Below are 8,470 nucleotides of genomic sequence, written 5' to 3' on the forward strand. Positions count from 1 at the left end.
ATGATGAGCCAATTTCTCCTTAAGAACTATGTTAAAAATGAAGGGTGGATTCCTAAACACAGCACTAGGCAAGTTTTTAAAATTAAATTTATAGATGAGTATCATTGCATAGCTAATTTACAAATTTATAAATGGCAACAATACTGTCATTTTTAAAAAACATTTATGTTGAACTCATACATGAAACTGTATTAGTATACTGTATCATATAAGCATCTACCTAAAAATTACCCAAAAAAACATAAACTTTTAAACTTTAACTTTTTAAGTGCCTCGAAGTTTAGACAGATAAAATTTTATTTTCTCTGAGCAGCTGTTCATTTGGACATGTTCCATACTGTGTCCAATGCTACGATTATATTTCTTAAACAGGAACTCGGCAACTTCCAAATTCCCTGGTAAATACTGACACGTCTCAGCATGTCAATATTTATACTGTCAAGACTTTGACAAGTTTCAACAATGGCTGCATCTTATTTCTTAGCAGCCACTTGCTTCTGCTACAATTGAGCAAGTTCCTTCTTTACCCAATAAAATTCTAATTCACTGCTCAGGTAAAATTACAAGTAAGTTAATAGCATCCTCTAAGATAGGACCAGCTTGAACTCTGCTTACTTCAACATTTTAGTCACTTCTGTAGGATTAGCAAAGCCATGGAACTGAACGAAAATTCAGGATATAATGTCCTCCAGGTAATATTTATTTTTGATTACTTAATCTCAAGCCTAATTATCATTCGCCAGCACATTACTAATGTGAAAGCCTTTTCAGAATGTATAGACCTAATCCATTTCCTTTTCTGTTAGTCTTAAGGGTTAGGTGAAGATAAAACTGGTTAAGTTTATAGGCTGCAACAATAATGATAATATTCAAAGGAAAGTTTGAATTCAGAATGTCAATCTAAAGAGTAGTTGGGAAGTTTAACTCATTATCTAGGATTAAACAAATACTATTTTAAATGCAAAATTAGTTTGGCTAATTTTGTGCTAAGTGTCAGAGATAAACTGTTAAACTAATCATCATTAAGTTAATCTTAAGAACAAATTTCTGTACTGCTGAAAGAAAATCTTTGCAATATCTTCACACAGCATGGGATTTCCCAATAGTACACAAGCAGAAGTTTAATATAATACAAAGTTACTGGTAGTAATGGCATCTAGTAAAAACGTGAATGCCTCATGAGCAGTTTGGAACTTTGGCATGCATTTCTTCTTTTTGGCAACACAAATCTCAAGAATGTTTTTCTCCCCAAAAGTACCTAATTTCATCAACATTAAAAATTTGCTATCTACAATTGAACCCTGATCAAGGATTTCAGCCAATGCCTTAGAAAAAAGGCAAAACTCGCTTTCATCAGGGCTGGCAGTTCCAACAATGACAAGGAGTAAATTGTCCAGGGCTAAAAAATGTATTAACTCCCTCATACTTGTATAAAAAGGATACAGTATCTTTCAATTATTTTAAAGACAGCCACCTTTTTCTTAGAAAACAAGGTACAGCAAATAAACAATTGATTTTATACTCAAAAGACCCAGATTAAAATCAAAACTATGCTTCATAGCTGAGTGTCTTTGATCATGCCGTTAATGTATTAAAACATTCACTGATTACTTCCATGTACCAGGCTTTGATATCCCAAAGATGAGTAAGACACATTTGCAACTTTCTACTGAGATAGAGACACCCAAAGAGAATTATAACACCAATTTGTAAAGTGCAGAGGTAGGGTAGGAGCTCCTCTGAAAAGTAGCACTCATCCTGGCCTAACATTTTAGAAAGACTCCTTGAGTTACATCTAATATTATACAAATCTTTAAAGAGAAACAGTCAGGTGAAAATGACTTACGCATAGAAGAAGAAAGATAAAGAAGGACATTCCAAGTAGAAGGGTCTGCATGGGTAAAGGCGTAGAGGCAAGAAATAGCGAGATATATGGAAATGATAAATACTTCAATGCTTCAGACTGCAAATCAAAAATTACAGATTCAAGGTCAAGCATGGTGGTTCACACCTGTAATCCCAGCACTTTGGGAAGCTGAAGCCAGTGGATCACTTGAGGTCAGGAGTTTGAGACCAGCCTGGCCAACATAGTGAAACCCCATCTGTACTAAAAATACAAAAAATTTGCTGAGCATAGTGGCACACACCTGTAATCCCAGCTACTCAGGAAGCTGAGGCAGGAGAATCGCTGGAATCCAGGAGGCAGAAGTTGCAGTAAGTAGAGATAGCTCCACTGCACTCCAGCCTGGGAGACAGAACAAGACTCCATCTCAAAAAAAAAAAAAAAAAAATTAACAGATTCATACACCCAATCAAGTCATTCATTCAACCAAAACCAACTGAGTACTTCTACGCCTCAGACAAATGATTTAGAACGTAGCATAAGACAACAAAACAGATAAAAATGACTGCCTGCATGGATTTTACATTTTAATAGGGGAAAACAATTAAAAATACATGTAACAAATATGTAAAACATATATAGAATAGTGATAAATGCTAGAGTAAAAAGAGAAGGTAAAACAGGGTGGAGGAGTTCCTCCACCTGTTGGAAGTTGCAAAGCTCAATTTTAAATAGGGAGGTTGGGGTATGCTTTACTGCAAGGGTGACATTTGAGCAATATGTAAAAGATGTGAAGGAATTATCTGTACAGATGCAAAAGCATTCCCAAGAGAAGATGTACCCCGTACAGTGGCCCTATGATAGAAGTAGGCCTAGTGTACTTAAGAAACAGGGTGGTAAGTATGCCTGGAACAAAGGGAGAGAGAATAATGGGAGACCAGATCATACACAGCACAGGTGTCCAATCTTTTGACTTCCCTGGGCCACACTGGAAGAAGAATTGTCTTGGGCCACACATAAAATACACTAACACTAATGATACCTAAAGAACTAAAAAAAAAAAATAAAAATCTCATAATGTTTTAAGGAAGTTTACAAATTTGTGGTGGGCCACATTCAAAGCCATCCTAGGCCGCATGCAGCCCGTGGGCTGCAGGTTGGACAAGTCTGATGTAGACTATCGTAGGTCAAAGTAAGGTTGTTGACTCCAATTATGAATTAAATGATTCACAAAAGGTTTTTAAGCAAACAAGTAACGTTATATTCTTTTTTATATTATTTTGGAATAATTCTGACTTTACAAGAAGAGCTGCAAAGATTGAAAGTTCCCATATAACCCTCACCCAGTTTCTTCTACTGTTAACATCTCATACTGCCACAGTGCATTTATCAAAACTAAGAAATCAACACTGATACATTTCTATCAACTAAATCATAGACTTTATTTGGATGTCACCAGTTTTTCCACTAATAGCCCCTTTCTGTTTCAGTATCCAATCTAGGATAACATATTGCATTTAGAATCTTACATCTAAATATACAATTTTTGACTTATATTTTAAAAGTATCACTCTGGCTGGCATATGAGAATAGACTGGCATGTGAGAATAGAGTATCACTCTGGCTGGCATATGAGAATAGAAGGAAAGGACTGAAATAAGCAGAGAGAACAGAATACAATTACTATAATCCAAGCATGAAATCATAGTGGATAATGACAAAAATCCAAGCAAGAGATGACCAATATACTAGTAACAGAAATAGTAGAAAACTGTTGAATTCTAAATATATTTCATAGAAAAAGCCAACAGGATTTGTTGGAATACAAGGGAAAGTAAGGAGTCAAGGATGACTCCAAAGATTCAACTGAGCAACTGGCTGTATGAAGTTGCCATCAATTCAGAGGAGAAACAATGGGACAGCTTTGGGAGCAAAGGAGTTCATTCTGGGACATCTGAGTTCAAGATATCTTTTTAATACACAAATGAAGATGCAGAGGTAGAAAAAGAGGACGTGGGACATGGAGCACAGAAAACCCTTTAGAGGATTTTCATTGCAGAGAAGAGCAAATAAATGGGGTTGAAAATGGAGAAAGGTTAAGAGAAGCATTTCTTAAGGTAAAAGAAATAATACATAGATTAAATAGAAACGTCTTTTTTGGTGAAAATTCTTTTTAAAAAATGATATTGGGTTTGAGGTTTACAACTTGATTTTATAGGATACATATAGATAGTAAAATGGTTACTTTAGTGAAGGAGATTAACACCTATCGTCTGCATTATATTTTTGTGTGTGACAAGAGCAGCTGAAAATCTATGATTAACAAAAATCCCTAACACAATAAAACTGTATTAACTTTGGTCCTCAAGTACATTTCACTCCGAATTGAAAAGCCATGTAGAAAGAGAATAAAAATGAGAGAGAAGAAAAAAAAGGACAAACTCTGGAACATGAAAAACCAGAGGAAAAAAAAGCAGAACAATTGTCTTTCAACATATGTGAATAACAGTGAATGAAAAAAGGTAGGTAATGTAAATTAACCCTATCATTAACACTAGAAACAAAGTAAGAAGAAAAAATGGGGAGAAAGTGGTCTGGTGGTATAAATGCAATACCAATTTAATACTAAAGGCTTTTATAGCAGCACTCTCCTTATCTAAGGGTGTACATCCCAAGGCGGACCCCCAGGGAGGGTGAACTAAACTGCCTTCAATCTGAGCATGTTTCTGTTCACATCTACCCAGAAATTTAATTTCTTTTTTATCTTAACTAAGCTTTCATCAAATACTCTGGGTGTAAGTTTGGCAGTTTGAGGTGTGACAGCAAAACTAGCATACATTTCTTTTTGCTTATTCACAATTTTACAGCTAGATTTGTTCTTACCATAGATCTTAGCAACACCAGCATATTATATTTTTTTCTTCCTTATGAAGTAGAGAACTTTCACTTTTTCACTTAAAAGAGGCACTTTACAGCTACTCTTCGGCATAACCAAATTGCTAGCATCATTACTATTGTGCTTTGAAGCAATAATTAAGTAAAATAAGTATTACTAGAACACATGCACTATGATACCACCTCCATCAATCTGATAACCAAGCAACTAATAGGCAGGAAGTTTATATAGCAGGGATATGCTGAACAAAGAGAAAAGATGATTCATGGCCCCAGGCTGGATGGAGTGGGATGGAATGATACTTCATCACAACTCAGAAAGGCATACCATTTAAAATTTATGAATTGTTTCTGGAATATTTTTTCTTCTCTTTTTTTTTCTTTTTTTTTTTTTTTTTTTTTTTTTTTGAGATGGAGTCTCGCTCTGTTGCCCAGGTTGTGGTGCAGTGGTGTAATCTCAGCTCAATGCAGCCTCCACCTCCCAGGTTCAATTGATTCTCCTGCCTCGGCCTCATGAGTAGCTGTGACTACAGGCATGCACCACCACGCGTGGCTACTTTTTGTATTTTTAGTAGATACAGGGTTTCCTCATGTTGGCCAGGCTTGTCTTGAACTCCTGACCTCAAGTGATCCACCTGCATCAGCCTCCCAGAGTGCCAGGATTACAGGCATGAGCCACCACACCTGGTTGGAATTTTCTGCTTAATATTTTCAGACTATGGTTGATCACGGGTAACTGAAACAGCAGAAATCAAAACCTCAGATAAGGAGGGACTACTATATTTAGTGCCTAATATATGCAATTCAACCATTCCTCCATTATAATTCCTCCTCTCCAGGGACTTTTAATTTAGCAAAGAGAAAGCCACGCACAATAATAGTCAACACTTTCTGAGGACTTACTGTATGCCAAATACTTGCCTAGATGATTTACTTGTAATAACTATTTAATCCTCATAACACTGAGGACACCTGTGCACTGGCTCCACAGAAAACTATAAACATCCACTATTTTTACATACGATTCTAAAATACCCATGAAACCAAAGTTGGAAATATTCTTCCAGATGCAGGAGAGATAATAATTTGTTTAACTGGCCAGACATGGCAGCTTACACCTGTAATCCCAGCACTTCCGGAGGCTGAGGTGGGAGGATCACTTGTGCCCAGGAGTTTGAGACCAGCTTAGGCAAAAGAGTGAGCCCCTGTCTCTACAAAAAACAAAATAAAATTAGTCAACTGTGGTGGCACATACACATGGGCCCAGCTACTGAGGATACTGAGGGAGAAGGATAGATCGCTCCTGCCCAGGAGGTTGAGGCCACAGTGAGCCATGATTCTGCCACTGCATTCCACCCTGGGCCACAGAGCAAGATCCTGTCTCAAACATAAAAATAAAAATAAATAATTTTTGAACAAAGGAATAACACAGTCAGATTTTATTTCTAGTAAGGAAAGGATCCAAGATGGGTTTAAATAAGGATTTACTACAAAGCTTCCAGAAAGACTTCTGAAATTGTCATATAATATGAAAATCAAAAAGTAGGTGATTTATGTGCTTAAAGACGATGCAGCTAAACAACTACCTCCCCCAAAAATCTCAACACATCAGATTAACTTTGATGTTGTACATAAATACAATAAACATTATACATATTTGTTCAGCCTCATTTACTGGCACATGTGTTTCTCTGTGGATAACTAAAAAACTGGCAACATCATTCTTTACTATTTTGAAGCTTTCTAATGCTCTTCACAGGTAGCCTGAAGCACAGTTTCATACAGAAGTATTATCCTTTAGTGTAACAAAGATCAAGACAATCTTCACATGAAACCAAGGGCAGTTATGTCTACAGACACATTTACTACCCTAAAAGCCAAGCTCAATAAGTTGCATAACATAATTTCCATAACTAAACCAGGTTTGTTTAATTTGAATGGCAAGACTTAAAAGGTACAATATAAAGGAACTATAAGACAGAACATTAAAAGACTTTTTTCTCCCTCACGTAGAGAGTACTGTATTTTTTATTCCCCTCTCCCCCATCCTTATTAAATTCCTTAAAGGAATAGACCATCTTTGTTCCTATGCTGCAATCTCAAGACCCCTGAATAAAGCAGGCACCCAGTAAATACTTGCCAATTTGTTTATTTGACCAACTCTTGACAAGTCAATATAACATACTCAAATATCAAGTTAGTTATAGTTTATCTTTTTTCTTTTTTTTGTTTGTTTTTTTTTTTTTTTAGTTATAGTTTAAAACAAAACCTTACAAGGCGCAGTGGCTCACGCCTGTAATCCCAGCACTTTAGGAAGTTGAGGCGGGTGGATCACGAGGTCAAGAGATTGCGATAATTCTGGCCAAAATGGTGTAACCTCGTCTCTACTACAAATACAAAAATTACCTGGGTGTGGTGGCGTGCGCCTGTAGTCCCAGCTACCCGGGAGGCTGAGACAGGAGAATCGCTTGAACCTGGGAGGCAGAAGTTGCAGTGAGCCAGGATGGTGCCACTGCACTCCAGGCTGGCGACAGAGCGAGACTTTGTCTCAATACATAAATAAATAAACTTTGTGTGCCTGAGCGAACAATGCAAACACAAATAGCAGAATCCCGAATCTTCTAATCATTGTGTTGCCCTAATACAGAAAGTCTCATAGGCTGTATACAGCTCATAAACCAACATCTCACGTGAGTTACCTTCTCTCTCTATCCACCTTCAAAGTCAATAAATAAAAAATTGATGACATTCTGAAAAGAACCCTCTGCTGCCTGGGAAAAAATACACCACATATTAAGCGCCAAAAGGTTGCCATTAGGGGGCAAAGAGTGAAAAACTCTCCCTTTTAATTATTAGAGTAACAAGAACTATGCAAACACAAACACATCAAAGCGCCTGTTTCTCCATCTATAAAATGCAGCAAGAAAAATGTGTGTGTGTGTGTGTGTGTGTGTGTGTGTGTGTGTGTGTGTAATAGAACCTCACCTAATGGAATAATTAAAATCAGAAAAAGCTAAATACTACTACTGATTACACATTGGCTTGTCATTTGTCTTGCCAGTTGATCTCTTTAAAGTACCTAATCAATTGCTGCGCTCCCTAAAGGGCAGTCCTTCCCATTGGTTACCGCAGAAAGTTCTTTCCTGACTCCAAAGAGCTTAGTACGTTTCAGCCCCCGATGCCTGGAGGGAACCCACAGTTTATCAAAATCTGGGGATTGAGAGGACAGGCCAACGTCAAACAACCTACTCAACACTACCCTCTGGATTCAACTGTCCTCCCAATTCCACAACCAACACAGGGCATTTCAAAAGTGCTTCGCATTCCCAAGAATCCCCCAGACGAAAATGGAGAAACTGAAATGGGGGTGAACAGGTAGGTGCGCACCCTGAGGATGATTTCGGGAACCCTAGCATCCCCAAAAGCTCACAAGAGGAAAGCGCAGGCGCTCACAAATTGAGGTGGATTCTCTCACTGTGGAGTTCTAGGGGTAAATAGCGTGGGATTTTTTAAAAAAGAAAGAAAAAAGATAAAAAGAACAGACCAGCAGATTTTTGTCAAAGCAGCAGCCCCACTTCCGGACCCTACCTCTTCGTGACTCCACTTCCGGTCTCTTCCGAAACGCCCGCTTTCTCAGATCAACGTCCTGCAACCAATGAGAGCATCAGCTACTTCCGCCGGCCTGCAGGACGTGTTCTAGATCCCGCCTTTTCCGGTGGAGAGGAGCCTATC

At 37.7% G+C, this 8,470-nt stretch overlaps 1 protein-coding gene across 6 annotated transcripts in view; it reads right to left on the reverse strand.

Moving 5' to 3' along the window:
- Positions 1 to 8,419, reverse strand: part of XRCC4 (X-ray repair cross complementing 4) — a 268,691-nt gene extending 260,272 nt beyond the window's left edge. For 2 of the 6 annotated variants that reach the window (XM_003920785.4, XM_074384118.1), the window contains exon 1: positions 8,327 to 8,419. The gene's annotated coding sequence lies outside the window, so the exon portion shown is untranslated. Of the gene's footprint in view, positions 1 to 2,147; positions 2,924 to 7,144; positions 7,263 to 8,282 lie in introns of those variants that run through there. The other 4 variants (XM_074384100.1, XM_074384111.1, XM_074384107.1 and 1 more) reach the window with 4 other exon arrangements.
- Between the last annotated feature and the right edge of the window lie 51 nt (positions 8,420 to 8,470).

Source organism: Saimiri boliviensis, chromosome 1 (genome assembly GCF_048565385.1).
Source record: "Saimiri boliviensis isolate mSaiBol1 chromosome 1, mSaiBol1.pri, whole genome shotgun sequence".
Classification (NCBI taxonomy): Eukaryota; Metazoa; Chordata; class Mammalia; order Primates; family Cebidae; genus Saimiri; species Saimiri boliviensis.